The 22073-nt window shown below is 41.9% G+C and overlaps 1 protein-coding gene across 33 annotated transcripts in view; it reads right to left on the reverse strand.

The window, feature by feature from the left end:
* RIMS1 (regulating synaptic membrane exocytosis 1) overlaps positions 1-22073 on the reverse strand; it is a 540636-nt gene that overhangs the window by 156235 nt on the left and 362328 nt on the right. The window lies entirely within an intron of this gene.

Raw genomic sequence — 22073 nt, forward strand, 5'->3', positions numbered from 1 at the left:
TACATTCCATCATACATTACATTATTTTTTCATCATAATAGGCTTTTCTCAAGCAAATTAGAAGAGGAAAAGACAAGAACAAATATATTGTTGTATTTTAGAAAAATGAAATAAAATAAGGATTTTTACTATCACTTTGCAGCGCCCTAGATCACCATTGCACCAAGTTCAGCACCAAACAGGATCAGTGTTGCGTGAGATGCTTGTTGTACCTACCTTTTACAGTACAGTTCTTACAAATAGGAGAATATAGGGAGGGAAAATTATTTCAAGGGGTTGTCTGCTTCTTAATTTTTTAAGTGCCCGACACAAAACAAAAAGAAAAGTAACAAACTTACCTTTTAGAGTGGAGTCACTCCTGTGATCTCAGCGTTCACGTGATATTACCATTACGTCACGTGACCGCTGCAGGCAATCACTTACCGCGAAAAGTCCCCCCCCCCCCATTCTAACATCAAAGTATTACTAACCCTGCTGGGAAGCTCAAGTTGAACAATATTTTTATGAAAACAATATTTTTATTTATCCAAACTATTAACAAGGCATTTTTTAATCATACACAGTGGGTTCAGAAAGTACTCAGACACCTTTAAATTTTTCACTCTTTGTTTAATTGCAGCCATTTGTTAAATTCAAAAAGTTAATTTTTTTCTCAATAATGTACACTTTGTACCCCATCTTGACTGAAAAAAAAAAAGAAAAACTGAAACATCACTTGGTCATTTGGGCAAGTATTTAGACCCTTTACTCAGTATTGAGTAGAAGCACCTTTTGAGCTAGTACAGCCATGAGTCTTCTTGGGAATGATGTAACAAGTTTTTCACACCTGGATTTGGGGATCCTCTGCCATTCTTCCTTGCAGATCCTCTCCAGTTCCATCAGGTTGGATGGTGAACGTTGGTGGACAGCCATTTTCAGGACTCTCCAGAGATGCTCAATTGGATTTAGGTCAGGGCTCTGGCTGGGCCAGTCAAGAATGGTCACAAAGTTGTTCTGAAGCCACTCCTTTGTTATTTTAGCTGTGTGATTAGGGTCATTGTCTTGTTGGAAGGTGAACCTTCAGCAAAGTGTGAGGTCCAGAGCACTCTGGAAGAGGTTTTCATCCAGGATATCTCTGAACTTGGCCGCATTCATGTTTCCTTCAATGCAACCAGTTGTCCTGCCCCTGCAGCTGAAAAATACCCCCATAGCATGATGCTGCCACCACCATGTTTCACTGTTGAGATTGTATTGGGCAGGTGATGAGCAGTGCCTGGTTTTCTCCACATATACCACTTAGAATTATCACCATAAAGGTCTATCTTCTTCTCATCAGACCAGACAATCTTATTTCTCATAGTTTGAGAGTACTTCATATAGTAACATGGTAACATAGTTAGTAAGGCCAAAAAAAGACATTTGTCCATTCAGTTCAGCCTATATTCCATCATAATAAATCCCCAGATCTACGTCCTTCTACAGAACCTAATAATTGTATGATACAATATTGTTCTGCTCCAGGAAGACATCCAGGCCTCTCTTGAACCCCTCGACTGAGTTCGCCATCACCACCTCCTCAGGCAAGCAATTCCAGATTCTCACCGCCCTAACAGTAAAGAATCCTCTTCTATGTTGGTGGAAAAACCTTCTATCCTCCAGACGCAAAGAATGCCCCCTTGTGCCCGTCACCTTCCTTGGTATAAACAGATCCTCAGCGAGATATTTGTATTGTCCCCTTATATACTTATACATGCTTATTAGATCGCCCCTCAGTCGTCTTTTTTCTAGACTAAATAATCCTAATTTCGCTAATCTATCTGGGTATTGTAGTTCTCCCATCCCCTTTATTAATTTTGTTGCCCTCCTTTGTACTCTCTCTAGTTCCATTATATCCTTCCTGAGCACCGGTGCCCAAAACTGGACACAGTACTCCATGTGCGGTCTAACTAGGGATTTGTACAGAGGCAGTATAATGCTCCCATCTTGTGTATCCAGACCTCTCTTAATGCACCCCATGATCCTATTTGCCTTGGCAGCTGCTGCCTGGCACTGGCTGCTCCAGGTAAGTTTATCATTAACTAGGATCCCCAAGTCCTTCTCCCTGTCAGATTTACCCAGTGGTTTCCCATTCAGTGTGTAATGGTGATATTGATTCCTTCTTCCCATGTGTATAACCTTACATTTATCATTGTTAAACCTCATCTGCCACCTTTCAGCCCAAGTTTCCAACTTATCCAGATCCATCTGTAGCAGAATACTATCTTCTCTTGTATTAACTGCTTTACATAGTTTTGTATCATCTGCAAATATCAATATTTTACTGTGTAAACCTTCTACCAGATCATTAATGAATATGTTGAAGAGAACAGGTCCCAATACCGACACCTGCGGTACCCCACTGGTCACAGCGACCCAGTTAGAGACTATACCATTTATAACCACCCTCTGCTTTCTATCACTAAGCCAGTTACTAACCCATTTACACACATTTTCCCCCAGACCAAGCATTCTCATTTTGTGCACCAACCTCTTGTGCGGCACGATATCAAACGCTTTGGAAAAATCGAGATATACCATGTCTAATGACTCACCGTGGTCCAGCCCATAGCTTACCTCTTCATAAAAACTGATTAGATTGGTTTGACAGGAGCGATTTCTCATAAACCCATGCTAATATGGAGTTAAACAGTTATTCTCATTTATAATCTAGAATAACATCCTTCAGAAACCCTTCAAATATTTTACCAACAATGTTTTTTAGCAAACTCTATGCAGGCTTTCATATGTCTTGCACTGAGGAGAGGCTTCCATCGGGCCACTCTGCCATAAATGCCTGACTGGTGGTGGATTGCAGTGATAGTTGACTTTGTGGAACTTTCTCCCATCTCCCTACTGCATCTCTAGAGCGATGATCTTGGGGTTCTTCTTTACCTCTCTCACCAAGGTTCTTCTCCCACGATTGCTCAGTTTGGCTGGATGGCCAGGTCTAGGAAGACTTCTGGTAGTCCCAATCTTCTTACATTTAAGTATTATGGAGGCCACTGTGCTCTTAGGAACCTTGAGTACTACAGAAATTCTTTTGTAACCTTGGCCAGACCTGTGCCTTGCCACAATTCTGTCTCTGAGCTCCTTAGCCAGTTCTTTGACCTCATGATTCTCGTTTGGTCTGACATACCCTGTGAGCTGTGAGGTCTTATATAGACAGGTGTGTGCCTTTCCAAATCAAGTCCTATCAGTTTAATTTAACACAGCTGGACTCCAATAAAGGAGTAGAACCATCTCAAGGAGGATCACAAGGAAATGGAAAGCATGCGACTTAAATATGAGTGTCTGATCAAAGGGTCTGAATACTTATGACTATCTGATATTTCAGTTTTTCTTTTTTAATAAATCTGCAAAAATTTCGACATTTCTGTTTTGTTTTTCAGTCAAGACGGGGTGCAGAATGTACATTAATGAGAAAAAAATTGAACTTTTTTGAATTAAAGGGCCACTGTCACCCCCCTGCAGCCGACACTGGCAAAAGGCAAAGGTTGTCCAGAAACTGGGACCGCGGTCTTACAAAATTCTAACAGACGACGGAAGAAGACTAAGGAGGAATCGAAGATATTTGAGGAAAACGCAAGAAAGAGATGATTCATGGCCTTTTGAACAGTATCCAGACACCCAAGACAACGAGGCAGCAAGTACAAGTCAGGCACCAACAGTGACAGCTGACCATCAGGGTGAGGACTCTGGCCAGAGACAGACAATATCAGAAGAACTACCAGATGTACCAGATGTAGAAAGTGACACATCTTATATTACCAGAGCTGGCAGAATTAGCAAAAAGCCGGCGCACCTCAAAGATTATATCTAACTGGACGTACTAGGTTAATTTCTAACTTTGTCATAGTATACATTAGTTTAGTATCTTTTATTGTTCCTCTAGTTAAAAGAGAAAGGATGTAGCAATATGTTATATGTTCATGTGGCCTCACTACTTTTATGTGTGTTCTATATGCTTTGTTTTGGAACTTGTTTGATGTTGTTGTACTCGGAATTCATGTAATGGAGGTTGAGACATGATGTGAATAAAGAGCCTGGAGATACTCACAGAGTGTGATTTATGACAGGATTCATCAAACAGAACAGTTATAAACTAAAAGAGCCACCTTGTGCAGCAGTAATGCTGCATTCTAACAAGGTGGCTCTTTTAGTTTTGCGTTCATGTATTACTAAAATAAAGCAGTTTGAAACTTTGCAAAAATACATGTCTTTGTCCATGGAGGCGGGTCTGAAGCCTCCTCTGTGAAGCGCCCAACTGCCGTCACTCATCTCTTCTGGGGCGATGGTCGCCGCCCCCTCCGCGCTGTTTTCTTTTCAAATCCGGCGCCGGCACTGTGTAAATATTTGTGGGGCAGGCGCAGTAAGCTCTGGCGGTCTGACGTCCCAGCCAGGCTTGGAGACTGCGCCTGTGCTGGCAGTGCGGCCACCCACCTCGGTAATCCCTGCCCCGCACTGTGTTATGCATTATGCACAGTGCGGGGCTGGGATTCCTGGGCATGCGCACTGCGTGTGTCAGCGGGGGGGACCTGGGTGAGTGGCTGACACACGCAATGCGCATGCCCAGGAATCCCAGCCCCGCACTGTGCATAATGCATAACACAGTGCGGGGCAGGGATTACCAAGGTGGGTGGCCGCACAGAGCTTACTGCGCCTGCCCCACAAATATTTACACAGTGCTGGCGCCGGATTTGGAAAGAAAACAGCACGGAGGGGGCGGCGACCATCGCCCCAGAAGAGATGAGTGACGGCAGTTGGGCGCTTCACAGAGGAGGCATCAGACCCGCCTCCATGGACAAAGACAGGTATTTTTGCAAAGTTTCAAACTGCTTTATTTTAGTCATACCTGAACACAAAACTAAAAGAGCCACCTTGTTAGAATGCAGCATTACTGCTGCACAAGGTGGCTCTTTTAGTTTATAACGGCTGGAGGGGGGTGACAGTGGCCCTTTAACCAAATGGCTGCAATGAAACAAAGAGTGAAAATTTTAAAGGGATCTGAAGACTTTCCATACTCAGTGTATGTTTGCAACAGTAGTTCAAAAGGGAAGGGATAGAATAAAAGTGTAGCATGTCCCTATAGAGGACCCTAACCCTGGTACACAGCAGAAAGAAGGCTTATCTTCCATTCTTGTTAATAGTTACTGGTCTTGATCTGGTAATGTCGCTGCTTCTATTAAGTCATGTAAATAATGGCCTGAAGAAGTCTTTACTGCAATCTTAAAGGGAATCTGTCAGCGGGTGTTTGCTATGTAATCTGAGGACAGCATCATGTCACTTACTAGGCTGTATGCTATTCTTTCAATACAAACAGTGTTAGGCTTCATTCACACTTCAGTTGTTTGGCGTCAGTCGGCTCTGACATAGTGACAGATCGACGAATCCGTCACAATTGCTGAGAAAACAGTTCTAACGGATCCGTTTTTTTTTACGGATCCGTTACTTGGGGGTTGTCAGGGAAAAGTATCTACTTTTTGGAGCATGCGCAATTGAAAAAGCGGATTGGGGCGACGGATCCGCCAAATTACGGTCGCGACGGATCCGTCACTCATAGGCGGCCATTCTATGGAATGGCTGACGTGACAAATCCGTCGCGAACCGCCATTTCGGCGCAGACAAAAAACGTTATAATGTCCGTCAATGTCTAGATGACGTCCGCCAAATCTCGATGGATCCGTCACATGGTGGATGGAACGGACGACCATCCGCCACAATCCGTCGCTAATGTATGTCTATGGGAAAATAGCGGATCCGCCAAAAAAAATGGCGGATCCGCTATTTGAGGAAAATGGCGTTTTCAGACTGACGCCAAAAGACTGAAGTGTGAAAGAGGCCTTATCAGCAGGAGGTTATCACTTGAAGACTAGCTGCCTCCTGGTCCAACCACACCAACACCACAGATTGGTACTGTACAATGTACACAGAAAGCTTCTAATCAGTGGGGTGTAGGTGGTGTCAGCTTCTTGAACACTGCTACACCTGCAGCAGACAAAAATTCTGATTGTATCACGACTGCTAGACCCAGTAAACTAAATTGTACATCACTGGAATCATGATCCCTTTCCCTACATTGCTGCTCTCAGATGAGGTAGCAAAAACCTGGTGACAGATTTGATTTAGTTGCTTCATAGGACCAGCCTATTTTGGATCTGTAGGACAAAGATTAATTTAGTTGTTGTAAGTTTACTTTTAATTGGCACCACTATGCACTAGTTATCCATTTTTATTAAATTTCCTAAACGTAGTACAAATAATGTGAACTTCCTGGTATTTTCTGGTGCTATCAAATATACATGCATATACTTTTTTATCTGTTCTAGGAATAGCCAAACACAATATTGATGACATTTTTTATTAATATTTTTGAAAAATTATATATTGTATGTGTCAAAAAAGTTTTATTTTTAGGAGAGGAGTTTTCTTTTTTTGTTTAGATTTTTCAAATTTTAATTTGAATTCTGCTTGTCCCACTATAGAACTTGTTTTACTACAGTAAAGCTTTGGAATACTTAGTATTTTAGAGTAAAATTGCCTTCAATGATGCACTAGCAGGAAAATCCAAGAGGCTATGAATCTAATTTAGCCTAATAGGCTGATACCTATGGCAATCCTGGGAGCCTTTATTGGGTAACCAACTGCAGGGCACGAAGGGTGGGAAGTACCGTAGTAGAATTCTCCATCTATAAAGCTACTTAGATGAAGTATCACACCAAACCTAAGGTTTAATTTCATGTTCTATGGTTGGCATACGAGACCTAAAATGAAATTATTGTTTATAATTACTGCTAAGTGCTAACAAAATTTAGTAGGCAAAAGTAAAGCGTTATGTATTTGTCACAAATCTTTGGGAGCACCCACTGCTTTCGATAAAGAAATATTAACTCTACAGCCTTAAATTGATTTTCCAGCACTTTACTTTTCTTTTCTAGATCAGTATAGAACCCCTCATGCTCATCAGTGCCATGTGACGGACCTATACATCAATATGCCAAGCTCCTGTGATGTCTCATCCACATGGTGCTTCCTTCTCTTCCGCTGACCTGTTGATGGGACATCACAGCTGATGTCACCTTGATTGACTGCAGGAGCCAGGAGAAGGCCACCAGACCTAATGCAGGTGCCAAGGGACAGCAGAAAGGGGTGGAACAAGGTTAAGATATTGAGCATGGCTGGGCGCAGATAGTATCTGAGAGGCCAGGAGTTCGCTTTATATAAAATGAAATCAACAGTGTTGCCTGAAGCTGGAATGAGGCCTGCAGTGATGACGCGGGGAGGGGAAGGAGAAGCACAGTAGAAATAATGAAAATAACAATATTAAGCATTCATTTCAGTACTTACAGTTGAAACCAGAAGTTTACATCCACTCTATAAAAAGACACATGTATGTTTTTCTCAATATCTGACATGAAATCAGAATAAACCTTTCCAGTTTTAGGTCAATTAGGATTATCATAATTATTAATATTTGCAATATGCCAGAATAATGAGAGAGAGAATGTTTAAAGCATTTTTATTACTTACTGCAAAGTCAAAAGTTTACATACACTAAGATTAATATGCCTTTAAACAATTCTGGACTACCCATATGATGATGTCACGTGTTTGGAAGCATCTGATAGGTTCTTTTGAAACATCTGAGTTAATTATGCTGGTTTCACATTTGCATTTTTTGCCGCAGCGTTTGTACCGCATATAAACGCATGCGTCGTGTTTTTCTATATTTAACATTAAAAACTTTTTGTCGCTTGCGGCTTGGCGTGGAAATGCAACATGTAGTAATTTTAGAGGCGTCTATTTGCCGCCAGGAAACGCATGCATTCGATTGCGCATGATTTGCGTAAAAAAAAAAGCATTGCTGTCTATGTAAACGCATGCATTTTTAAGCACATGCGTTTGGTTGCGTTTTTAAATGCATGCGTTTCAATAGAGAAAAACAAGTCTAGACACTGATAAGCCACCCCCCCACCATCAAGGTGATAAAGGGATCCAAACCCTAACCCTAACCCTAGCCCTAACCCTATGCCACCATCAAGGTGATAAAGGGATCCAAACCCTAACTCTAAACCTAACCCTAGACCTAACCCTAGCCCTAACCCTAATGGGAAAATGGAAATAAATACATTTTTTAAATTTTTAAATTTTTCCTTAACCCCTTCATGACCCAGCCTATTTTGACCTTAAAGACCTTGCCGTTTTTTGCAATTCTGACCAGTGTCCCTTTATGAGGTAATAACTCAGGAACGCTTCAACGGATCCTAGCGGTTCTGAGATTGTTTTTTCGTGACATATTGGGCTTCATGTTAGTGGTAAATTTAGGCCAATAAATTCTGCGTTTATTTGTGATAAAAACGGAAATTTGGCGAAAATTTTGAAAATTTCGCAATTTTCACATTTTGAATTTTTATTCTGTTAAACCAGAGAGATATGTGACACAAAATAGTTAATAAATAACATTTCCCACATGTTTACTTTACATCAGCACAATTTTGGAAACAAAATTTTTTTTTGTTAGGAAGTTATAAGGGTTAAAATTTGACCAGCGATTTGTCATTTTTACAACGAAATTTACAAAACCATTTTTTTTAGGGACCACCTCACATTTGAAGTCAGTTTGAGGGGTCTATATGGCTGAAAATACCCAAAAGTGACACCATTCCAAAAACTGCACCCCTCAAAGTACTCAAAACCACATTCAAGAAGTTTATTAACCCTTCAGGTGCTTCACAGCAGCAGAAGCAACATGGAAGGAAAAAATGAACATTTAACTTTTTAGTCACAAAAATTATCTTTTAGCAACAATTTTTTTATTTTCCCAATGGTAAAAGGAGAAACTGAACCACGAAAGTTGTTGTCCAATTTGTCCTGAGTACGCTGATACCTCATATGTGGGGGTAAACCACTGTTTGGGCGCACGGCAGGGCTTGGAAGGGAAGGAGCGCCATTTGACTTTTTGAATCAAAAATTGGCTCCACTCTTTAGCGGACACCAAGTCACGTTTGGAGAGCCCCCGTGTGCCTAAAAATTGGAAATCCCCCACAAGTGACCCCATTTTGGAAACTAGATGCCCCAAGGAACTTATCTAGATGCATAGTGAGCACTTTGAACCCCCAGGTGCTTCACAAATTAATCCGTAAAAATGAAAAAGTACTTTTTTTTCACAAAAAAATTCTTTTAGCCTCAATTTTTTCATTTTCACATGGGCAGTAGGGTAAAATGGATCATAAAATTTGTTGGGCAATTTCTCCCGAGTACACCAATACCTCACATGTGGGGGTAAACCACTGTTTGGGCACATGGTAAGGCTCGGAAGGGAAGGAGCGCCATTTGACTTTTTGAATGAAAAATTATTTCCATCGTTAGCGGACACCATGTCACGTTTGGAGAGCTCCTGTGTGCCTAAACATTGGCGCTCCCCCACAAGTGACCCCATTTTGGAAACTAGACCCCCCAAGGAACTTATTTAAATGCCGAGTGAGCACTTTCAACCCTCAGGTGCTTCACAAATTGATCTGTAAAAATGAAAAAGTACTTTTTTTTCACAAAAAAATTCTTTTCGCCTCAATTTTTTCATTTTCACATGGGCAGTAGGGTAAAATGGATCATAAGATTTGTTGGGCAATTTCTCACGAGTACGTCGATACCTCATATGTGGGGGTAAACCACTGTTTGGGCACTCGGCAGGGCTCGGAAGGGAAGGCGCGCCATTTGACTTTTTGAATGGAAAATTAGCTCCAATTGTTAGCGGACACCATGTCGCGTTTGGAGAGCCCCTGTGTGCCTAAACATTGGAGCTCCCCCACAAGTGACCCCATTTTGGAAACTAGACCCCCCAAGGAACTTATCTAGATGCATATTGAGCACTTTAAACCCCCAGGTGCTTCACAGAAGTTTATAACGCAGAGCCATGAAAATAAAAAATAATTTTTCTTTCCTCAAAAATGATTTTTTAGCCTGGAATTTCCTATTTTGCCAAGGATAATAGGAGAAATTGGACCCCAAATATTGTTGTCCTGTTTGTCCTGAGTACGCAGATACCCCATATGTGGGGGTAAACCACTGTTTGGGCGCACGGCAGGGCTCGGAAGGGATGGCACGCCATTTGGCTTTTTAAATGGAAAATTAGCTCCAATCATTAGCGGACACCATGTCACGTTTGGAGAGCCCCTGTGTGCCTAAACATTGGAGATCCCCCAGAAATGACACCATTTTGGAAACTAGACCCCCAAAGGAACTAATCTAGATGTGTGGTGAGGACTTTGAACCCCCAAGTGCTTCACAGAAGTTTATAACGCAGAGCCATGAAAAAAAAAAAAATTATTTTCTCAAAAATGATCTTTTAGCCTGCAATTTTTTATTTTCCCAAGGGTAACAGGAGAAATTTGACTCCAAAAGTTGTTGTCCAGTTTCTCCTGAGTACGATGATACCCCATATGTGGGGGTAAATCACTGTTTGGGCACATGCCGGGGCTCGGAAGCGAAGTAGTGACGTTTTGAAATGCAGACTTTGATGGAATGCTCTGTGGGCGTCACGTTGCGTTTGCAGAGCCCCTGATGTGGCTTAACAGTAGAAACCCCCCACAAGTGACCCCATTTTGGAAACTAGACCCCCAAAGGAACTTATCTAGATGTGTGGTGAGCACTTTGAACCCCCAAGTGCTTCATAGAAGTTTATAATGCAGAGCCGTGAAAATAATAAATACGTTTTCTTTCCTCAAAAATAATTATTTAGCCCAGAATTTTTTAATTTTCCCAAGGGTAACAGGAGAAATTTGACGCCAATATTTGTTGTCCAGTTTCTCCTGAGTACGGTGATACCCCATATGTGGGGGTAAACTACTGTTTGGGCACATGCCGGGGCTTGGAATTGAAGTAGTGACGTTTTGAAATGCAGACTTTGATGGAATGCTCTGCGGGCGTCACGTTGCGTTTGCAGAGCCCCTGATGTGCCTAAACAGTAGAAACCCCCCACAAGTGACCCCATTTTGGAAACTAGACCCCGAAAGGAACTTATCTAGATGTGTGGTGAGCACTTTGAACCCCCAAGTGCTTCATAGAAGTTTATAATGCAGAGCCGTGAAAATAATAAATACGTTTTCTTTCCTCAAAAATAATTATTTAGCCCAGAATTTTTTATTTTCCCAAGGGTTACAGGAGAAATTGGACCCCAAAAGTTATTGTCCAGTTTCTCCTGAGTACGCTGATACCCCATGAGTGGGGGTAAACCACTGTTTGGGCACACGTCGGGGCTCAGAAGGGAAGTAGTGACTTTTGAAATGCAGACTTTGATGGAATGGTCTGCGGGTGTCACGTTGCGTTTGCAGAGCCCCTGGTGTGCCTAAACAGTAGAAACCCCCACAAGTGACCCCATTTTAGAAATTAGACCCCCCAAGGAACTTATCTAGATATGTGGTGAGCACTTTGAACCCCCAAGTGCTTCACAGACGTTTACAACGCAGAGCCGTGAAAATAAAAAATCATTTTTCTTTCCTCAAAAATTATGTTTTAGCAAGCATTTTTTTTGATTCACAAGGGTAACAGGAGAAATTGGACCCCAGTAATTGTTGCGCAGTTTGTCCTGAGTATGCTGGTACTCCATATGTGGGGGTAAACCACTGTTTGGGCACACGTCAGGGCTCGGAAGTGAGGGAGCACCATTTGACTTTTTGAATACGAGATTGGCTGGAATCAATGGTGGCGCCATGTTGCGTTTGGAGACCCCTGATGTGCCTAAACAGTGGTAACCCCTCAATTCTACCTCCAACACTAACCCCAACACACCCCTAACCCTAATCCCAACTGTAGCCATAACCCTAAACACAACCCTAACCGCAACACACCCCTAACCACAACCCTAACCCCAACACACCCCTAACCATAACCACAACCCTAATTCCAACCCTAACCCTAAGGCTATGTGCCCACGTTGCGGATTCGTGTGAGATATTTTCGCACCATTTTTGAAAAATCCGCGGGTAAGAGGCACTGCGTTTTACCTGCGGATTTTCCGCGGATTTCCAGTGTTTTTTGTGCGGATTTCACCTGCGGATTCCTATTGAGGAACAGGTGTAAAACGCTGCGGAATCCGCACAAAGAATTGACATGCTGCGGAAAATACAATGCAGCGTTTCCGCGCGGTATTTTCCGCACCATGGGCACAGCGGATTTGGTTTTTCATATGTTTACATGGTACTGTAAACCTGATTGAACACTGCTGCGGATCCGCAGCCAAATCCGCACCGTGTGCACATAGCCTAATTCTAAAGGTATGTGCACACGCTGCGGAAAACGCTGCGGATCCGCAGCAGTTTCCCATGAGTTTACAGTTCAATGTAAACCTACGGGAAACAAAAATCGCTGTGCCCATGCTGCGGAAAAACTGCACGGAAATGCAGCGGTTTATATTCCGCAGCATGTCACTTCTTTGTGCGGATTCCGCAGCGGTTTTACAACTGCTCAAATAGAAAATCGCAGTTGTAAAACCGCAGTGAAATGCGCAGAAAAACCGCGGTAAATCCGCCATAAATCCGCAGCGGTTTAGCACTGCGGATTTATCAAATCCGCAGCGGAAAAATCCGCAGAGGACCAGAATACGTGTGCACATACCGAAACCCTAACCCTAGCCCTAACCCTACCCCTAACCCTAGCCCTAACCCTACCCCTACCCCTACCCCTAACCCTACCCCTAACCCTACCCCTACCCCTACCCCTACCCCTAACCTTAACCCTAACCCTACCCCTAACCCTACCCCTAACCCTAACCCTATTCTAACATTAGTGGAAAAAAAAAATTTCTTTATTTTTTTATTGTCCCTACCTATGGGGGTGACAAAGGGGGGGGGTCATTTATTATTTTTTTTATTTTGATCACTGAGATAGATTATATCTCAGTGATCAAAATGCACTTTGGAACGAATCTGCCGGCCGGCAGATTCGGCGGGCGCACTGCGGATGCGCCCGCCATTTTGGAAGATGGCGGCGCCCAGGGAGAAGACGGACGGGACCCTGGCTGGATCGGTAAGTATGATGGGGTGGGGGCGGACCACGGGGGGGGGGATCGGAGCACGGGGGGGGGGGGGAATCGGAGTGCGGGAGGGGTGGAACGGAGCACGGGGGCGTGGAACGGAGCACGGGGGGGCTGGAACGGAGCACCGGGGGGGGGTGGATCGGAATGCAGGGGGGGTGATTGGAGCACGGGGGGAGCGGACAAGAGCACGGGGGGGAGCGGAGCACTGGACGGAGGGGAGCCGGAGCAGTGTACCGGCCAGATCGGAGGGCTGGGGGGGCGATCGGTGGGGTGGGGTGGGGGCACACTAGTATTTCCAGCCATGGCCGATGATATTTCAGCATCGGCCATGGCTGGATTGTAATATTTCACCCGTTATAATAGGTGAAATATTACAAATCGCTCTGATTGGCAGTTTCACTTTCAACAGCCAATCAGAGCGATCGTAGCCACGAGGGGGTGAAGCCACCCCCCCTGGGCTAAACTACCACTCCCCCTGTCCCTGCAGATCGGGTGAAATGGGAGTTAACCCTTTCACCCGATCTGCAGGGACGCGATCTTTCCATGACGCCGCATAGGCGTCATGGGTCGGAATGGCACCGACTTTCATGACGCCTACGTGGCGTCATGGGTCGGGAAGGGGTTAACTAAGGAGTTGATGAAGGGGGTTTGATTTCTATTTATAAGGGGTTTTCTAGTGGATTTTTAAGATTGGCAGCTGTCACACACTGAAAGACGCTTTTTATTCCAAAAAATATTTTTTGCGTTACCACATTTTGAGAGCTACAATTTTTCAATATGTTGGTCCACAGAGTCATGTGAGGTCTTGTTTTTTGCGGGACGAGTTGCCATTTTTATTGGTAACATTTTCGGGCACGTGACATTTTTGATTGCTTTTTATTCCGATTTTTGTGAAGCAGAATGAACAAAAACCAGCTTGTAAAATTTCTCATCATGCATACCAAAAGCGCAAACGCAGGAAAAACACATGTAAACGCGTACAAACGCGGCGTTTTTTTAACCGCATGCGACAACGCATGCGTCTAAAAAACGCAGCGTTTGTACGCATTTACATGCGTTTTTTCACCACTTGCGGATGCATTTTAAACGCTGCGGATTTAAACGCAAATGTGAAACCAGCCTGAAAGAGACACTTGTGGATGTATTTTAATGCACACCTGAAACACACTGCTTCTTTGTGTAGCATCATGGGAAAGTCTCAAGAAATCAGCCAATATATCAGGAAGAGAATTGTGTTTGTAAACTAGTAGCTTCAACTGTAAATTGTGTTTTGGATAAAATAGCATGGGTATTGGATAACTTGTTTAAATCTGAATGCAATAAGAAATACTCAATATTGTCCAAAAGCAGGTGGGCTGGGAAATCAGAAGAAGAGTGCAAAACCGACAGGTTAAAGCAGGTGGTGGTCATTTCCAGTGGCTCAATAGCCATAGTCAGGGCATGTGGAAGATAGCAAAAATAGAAGCATAATCAGTTGACAGCTTACAGAATTGGGCTTTTGTTAAGTTGTTGGCAGCACATGAAATGTTGTGGCTTAGGCACCAGAGAGCTGTACTGAGCCAGAATGTATAGATCCAGATGTCCGACACCAAACGAGACAATAAACAAAGTACTCACATCATGAACTTTCTAGAGAACTAAAAAACAAACATTCAGCACAAAACAATATAACATGATCCTCTAAGTCCGCGTGTAACACCTGCAGCTTGTCAGGTCCTCTGCTGCATCTCTACCGATGCCACCATGTGTCCAGAATGGACAATCCTTGGCCGTCGTGGTGATCGGTGAACCACAGTGGTGTCAGGCTAGCAGCCCGTCACTAGCCAACTCACTTGTAAGCGATGTGTTGTCTCAATGGATGACATATCTTCATGTTAACATGTAAAACAAACTGTTTCATGAACAGCCGCAACAAAGAATTCAGAAGTTTATATTACCATTTTAGTCTGAATTTGATGGGTTCTATTTTTTTTCAATCTGCAACGTGTGAAAAATCCTGTTCAATAGCCGTAAAAAGCAGCAGAACAAAAAAGAAAAGACAGGGTGAAAACTGGGTAACCACCAAGGATTTATCATTATATTACTCAAAATGCACCTCAGGAATAGGATTCTGCCTAACACAACACAGTATATGTCTCTAAATCTGTCTACCTTTGGTGCGCATCATGCACAACTGTGCATTATTCATTGTTTTTTAGCCTCAAAAAAAAAAAAAATTAACAGTAAAAACTGCACAAAAGTAGTGGAGTCCCTGCAGCTCTCAATACAGGGTAATTTTACAAAATAACCTTTACTATGATATTCAAGGAAATATGGCACAAATGCCTAGTTCTGATGGCACAGTTGTGTCTGATAGATCTCCGTGGGTGACATATTACAGCTATATGCAATTCAAAGTCTACTGTTAATAGTCAGATCAAAGTTTTACCATTTAATGATGGTTTTTGGTCTACGAGTGATAAATTCAATTTGAAGAAAACATGAATATTCCAATAAATATGTGGAATAACTACTGTAACTACTGAATAAGAGCAAGCTATAAACTTCACAATGTTTTCTTTTATCATCATCGTATCTCATCCTCTCATAACACCATTGTTTATATGCACAGAGCGGCTAACTGACATCTTCATGTGAAGCCAATCTAAATAGTGACATAAACTAAAGAAATGAACTGGAGTACAAGTTGGTGTACATGCAAGAGCATGTTCACACTGGCTATTAAACAGACAAAACCAATCATAGAAACATTAGAGGTTAGGACTGTCCGCGCTGGTACGATGTGGAGTGATGTCTTCTTATCAAAAATAGTGTATACTAAGTACCCTATGTTATTTATATGCACTATTGCCTTTTACTTACAGCAGGGTATATGTTCATTTTATTTCTATCTTAGGTTTTGTCTAAATAGTATGTAGAGTGCCTATACAATTATTTACAATGTTTTATAATATAACAACACTGAGGGATTTACTGTAATTGTTCTCAGTGTTAAGAGGTTATTCCAACATTTATTAATGGAAAGTACTTGTAAAAACAAGAATTTTAGTAATTTAATATTTATTAAATTTCCCTTCTGTTCCCCCGATAATTACAATATTATTTTTAGTGTTTACAGCTTATGTCTTTGTGCTTACTTAGGGACCGCTACTGCTGCTGTATAGCAGCGGAAGAAGATCATGCACATTGCTCACACGTGCTTATCAATGGGGTCTGGAAGCGGGATGAGATCACTGGTGGACACTGGTAGTTCCTGATCCTAGCCAACTCCAATGCTACTGTGCTTCTGATGTTGAAGGGGCAAGGCTGCCTCGTATGGCAGCTTTAGAAATGCACAGTTCGGGCCAGTAACACAAAAATTACACTTGTCCGAACTGTCAATCAAGCAGAAGAGCTTTGTCTTCCACCAATCAGGAATTTGGATGGCTGAAGAGCAGACTTTCCTCAACAGACAACGTGAAACCCAATAAAAAAAGTAATGTCAAACTTAAAACAAATACAAGGTGTGTTTTCAACAATGATTAAAACACAAAATTACAGACGCATCAAAATTATAGGATAGGCAGTACGGCCGACATGCAGGATTTCCTTACTGTGTATTTTTTAAATGAACTGTTAAAAAAGTCAGATTTAATACGAAAACTACAAAACATTGTGTCCATTAGAAATAAACACTCACTTAACAATGAATGCTTAAATAACCTATTTAAAAAACATACAAACATGCACGCCTGCATAGTGTTAGGTAACATTGCCACCAAACCAGAGCTGCATCTCGCCCAGGCAGCAACCGCGAAATTGGCCCCTTAGCCTCTAAAAAAAAGTATAGCTTCAGAAGTCATATCATTGATTATATTAATATCTTGCTCTTTGCAAATTTAATTTTAGGGATAAATACACCATCTTTTGTAGGATCAAACACACACTTTGATTGGTTCACAGTTAACAGTGTGGTACTACAGGGGTCAATATTGTGCCCTCTTCTTTTTAACATATCTATTAATTACCCTGTAGAGAGCATATGCAGCGGAATTTCAATAATTGCAGATGATAATAATATCTAGAAGGTAATCATCACAGTGGAAGATAATTTAATATTACAGAGGAACTTCTATAAGATGGAAGCTTGGGTTGAGAAATAGCAAGTGAAGTTTAACTTTGTGAAATTTAAGGGTCCTACACTTGGGCCGAAGAAGTAAAATGTACAATTAAGTAATAAATGGTAAAACACTGAGTAAAACGGTCACTGAAAAAGACTTGTATGTGTGAGTAGATAGCAATCTCAACTTTAGTCACCAGTGCCAGGCATACCCCCTCCGCTCCCGGTGTTAGCACTGGAGAATCCTCACATCGCACATAATGTGAAGAGTCACAAGTCTGCAATCACATAAAGTGACTGCAGACCTTTAGTTTTAGACCAGAAAACTCCTTTAAACTGGACTAAAAAAATAGCTAAAAATGTTAAAAGAGTTGCCTAACTCACTGGCATGTGACCAACGCAGCCTATGAAGAGAAGCAACATTATCAGTAAGGTGAGTATGACTTACCTGGTTGGCACAAAGCAAAAACGGCGCTTTTGTACCTAGCACTATCAGAGCAGTTTATGGACACCTGGGCTACATACTGGTATAGGGCTTCTTGTTCATCATGTAAGTTATTTATAGACTTAACAATAGATAGGAACTAGGTTTGAAAACTTTTGTACTGATTTGAGATGCAATCTATACTGCACCTTAATGCCCACCAGTGATTTTGTAGCCCTTTTCCTTTGTTACTCTGTTATCGGATTTTAAATGAATGAAGATTACATAATTTAGAGATATTCTTGTGTCTTTGTTTAGGTTTGTGTTTGGCATATAGTTGCCATCTCAGTTACTTTATCATTACTATTGGCCTTTTGAATAGGAGGCGGTTATACTAGTTGAAGAATCGGTAGTAGCATCACAATAACAAGTCCACCAGTGCACTGATCCTTCACCCCGTTCAGCAGGAGTTTGGAGACTAGAAATCTAGGCAGAGGAGTAAGGGTTTATGCACACTTTGAGCAAAAGTTCTGCACCATTTCTGCATTTCGTGGAAGGAAAAACGCAGCTGAAAAAAACACACGTTGTTACAGCACTTTTGTCTGTGTATAAATATAAAAACTCCTACTGCCAAAAGGTTAGTAAAATATTGATGCTCCTGCCAATGGAGAAGCTGGTAGGGGTAGACTGCTACCAACATTAGGAAAAGGGGGGAAAAGGAGGACAATACTGCTATTAGGAGAAATGAGTGGAAAAAAAGACAATGCTGCTGCCAGTTGGAGAGGGGTGAAAAAAAGGACAATATTGCTGCATGTGGAGGAGGGGTATAAAGGCCAGCAATGCTGCAACATGTAATGCTGCACTGTTGTATTTGGTACTTCTGGGTAAGTAATTCGAGAAGCACTGGTAACACCACAGATAGGCTGGTGAGGTTTTGGTAGTAAAGTTTGAGGAGTAATGATTTAAAACATTCTGGTTGTTGTTTTTTTTCTTTTAACTCCTTCACAACATTTGACATAGCTATACATCATGGTTGGATAGGGGTTTCTGACCTATGTAATGTACATCATGGCGATCATGTGCGGAACAGGAGCTGTGCCCCAGTGGTCGCCGCCGCGAGCTCCAAGCTCTCACAGCCAGGAGCTGTGCCCGCTCCGCATCAGGCTGTTTGACCCCCAAAATGCTGATATCAATATTGATCACAACATTTAAGAGGCTAGGAGAGGGTATTGGCGTTCTCGGAAGAAATTGTTTACAACAAATTTCTCCTATTATCCCTTTTGAAAATTAAAAATGTGGGGCCAAAGCAACATTATGTCCTATGATTCTGGAAATCACCTGAGACTTAAAAATGCTCTCCACACCCTTAACTTAATTCCTCAAAAGTAGTTTCCAAAATGGTCAGTTGCCGGGTTTTCTGCTGTTTTGGCATGTCAGGGACTCTTCAAGTGTCACATGGCATACGCAAACTATTGCAGCCAAAATTGAGCTCCAGAAATCAATTGGTTATCCTTCTCTTCCAAGCCCTTTCATGGGCCCAAACAGTAGTTTTATGCCACATATGGGGTATCGAGGTAGCCAGGATAAATTGCACAACAAATTATATGGTTCAATTTCTTCTGTTGCCCTTATGAAAATGAAACATTTGGGGATGAAGCAAAATTTTTTGGGGAAAAATGTATTTTTTTATTTTCACGGCTCAATGTAACAAAATTCTGTGAAGCACAGCTCTAAAAGAATTCCTTGGTAGGTGAAGTTTCCAAAATGGGGTCACTTGTGGGGAGACTTCCACTTTTTAGTAATATCAAGGGCTCTGCAAACACGACAGGACATCCTCTATGGATTCCAAACAATTTTATAGTACAAAAAGTCAAATGATGCTCCTTCCCTTCCGCACCCTGCTGTGCACCACCGCTTATGGGATATTGGCATACTTAGGAAAAATTGCACAACAAAACTAAGCAGGTGTATACTAGAGGGTTGATGAATCCTTGCCGTATCTCACTTCCAGTCAAGGCTGGTCTTAAGGTTCCAGAGGCCTCTTGTAGAAAGGAGGATACTGTCACGAATAATTAAGAGATTCGTGGCAGCTCCGGGACTGCTGAAAATTCAATGCTTTTTCCTTTCGGTCCAGCAAGAGTTAATGTTAGTTTCTTGCTGGCAGTTCTTTTAGGATGGTCAGCTGATATTGGTTTGTAACCACTCCCACCTCCCTTTAAATAGTTACATGACCCATCAGCAGATCATCGGTTATAGAGTTCTTTTATGCAGACCAGCTAGGTGTGTGGAGCTTGCGTGTGATGGTGGTTTTGCTGCTGTCGGAATTCTGCTATCCTGGTGCTGCTTTCTCTGGTGCTTTGGAGCTTAGCAGCAGAGCCGGACTTGAATATTTCCCTTTTTGTCTGTCCCATGTTTGTCTCTTCCCCTGTGTATTACCATCTGCAGTGGTGAGGCTAGTGTCCTAGCCAGTCAGTACACTAGCCATGGTATATTGAGGTGACAGTCAGGGACTAGGCACATGATGGAGGCAGGGGGAAGGTCTCGCTTAGGGCGTTAGGGAAGCTTATAGAAAAAGATTTCTGCAGCGAGGTAAAAGTAAAACTTCACATTAATTTATAACGCATTAAAAGCACACTGAGGAATCGGGCGGGACTAACGACCAACGCATTTCGACTGTGATGTCTTAATCGTGCAAGGATACTGCTCTCCCGAAGAGACTCCAACCGTTAGGGCCTTCCTCTCCCATTTCCATCAAGTCGTATTTATTTGCTGTGTCGTCTGCTGGACTTACCGGTGTCTGAGCGTAACAGCTGAAAATTTAGCTGATTTCTCTCTGGCTAGCTTAAACAAAAATCAAAGAGTCAACATTTTTAACCCCTTTGTACCATGGCCATTTTCCATTGTTTCCATTTTTCCTCTCCTTCATCAAAGAGCCATAACTTTTATTTTTCAGACAATATAGCTGTATGAGGGCTTGATTTTTGCGGGAAAAGTTGTACTTTTGAATGACACCATTCATTTTACCATATAGTGTACTCAAAGTTGGGAAAAAAGTCCAAGTGTGGTAAAATTGCAAAAAAGTGCAATTTCACAATAGTTTTTTTGTTTTTCTATTTACCATTTTCACTATATGGTATAGTGACCTACATTATGATTGACCTACATTATGATTCCCCAAGTAAGTATGAGTACGCAGATACCAAACATATATAGATTATTTTTTATTTAAGTGGTGAAAAAAATTGAAATTTGTCAGAAAAAAAGAATTTTGCTTATGTTGTAATTTTCCAACACCCGTAGCATCTCCATTTTTCAGGTTCTGGGACTGGGTGAGGGCTTATTTTTAGCATCTTGAGCTAACGTTTTATTTCTATCATTTTGGGGTTGATACGATGTTTTAGTTACCTCTTACTGCATTTTTTTGCAATGTTGTGGCGACCAAAAAAAAGGAATTCTGGAGTTTTGATTTTCTTCATTGTTATGTCGTTTACTGATTGGATTAATTGTTTTTATATTTTGATAGATCGGACATTTGTGAACCCCGCAAGGGCCAAATATGTGTAGTTTTTATTTTATTTTTATTTTTTTTACAATGGGGCAAAAGAGGGGTGATTTAAAATTTGTCATTTTTACATTTTTTTTCACAATTTTTACTGACTTCAATAGTCCCCTTAGGAGACTTGAAGCTGCGATGGTCTAATGGTCCTTTGCTATACATAGCGTGGCTTCAGCAGCACTGCTATGTATAGCAAAAATCACGATCTCTTATGAACACTGGTCACGGCCATTTCAAATTAGTTACTTAGGCATACAGCGGGTGAAATAAGTATTGAATACATCACCAGTTTTCTGGTCACAATTTAATGCCAATAGCACCTTTACAAATATATTTACTTACAAAATTGGTGATGTGTTCAATATTTGTTTCACCTGCTGTATAGATCTATCTATATCCTAAAAAAAAGGAGTACCAATGGAGCGTAGAGGTAATGAAAAAGTCAATACATAGTACAGTGTAGTATTACAGTGTAAAAGGATGGTTAAAAGGAAGGTGAGTATCCACCGGTGTAGACTGCTACTATATATATATATATATCATACATCATGTCAGAAAGGAAAGCAACCCTCAGTAAACAGTAGGAATCCACCCGTGGGTAAACAGTATCTCACAGCATAGGGTAACAATGAAAAATGGCGCTTACCAATAAAATGTGGCAGGGCAATGTACACCGGGTCGGATCTTACCAACAGAAACCCCCGACGCGCATTTCGCCGTCCGGTGTGTTAGCTTTTTCAAGGGGAAGTGACACTGAACATAACAAGGACCTTCAAATAGGGCGGACTATGGAGCATCTGACACATCACATGGTGCGTCCCAACCAGTAACAGCCGTGTTAATGGCGCATGCGCGCATGGGGTGCCGAGACCTCCGTCAGAGAAGGTGTCATGCATCGCACAGCCGCGAGGCCAGAGTGACGCTGCTTCGACGGGGAGCAGAAGAA

The sequence above is a fragment of the Ranitomeya imitator genome, chromosome 5, assembly GCF_032444005.1.
Source record: "Ranitomeya imitator isolate aRanImi1 chromosome 5, aRanImi1.pri, whole genome shotgun sequence".
Classification (NCBI taxonomy): Eukaryota; Metazoa; Chordata; class Amphibia; order Anura; family Dendrobatidae; genus Ranitomeya; species Ranitomeya imitator.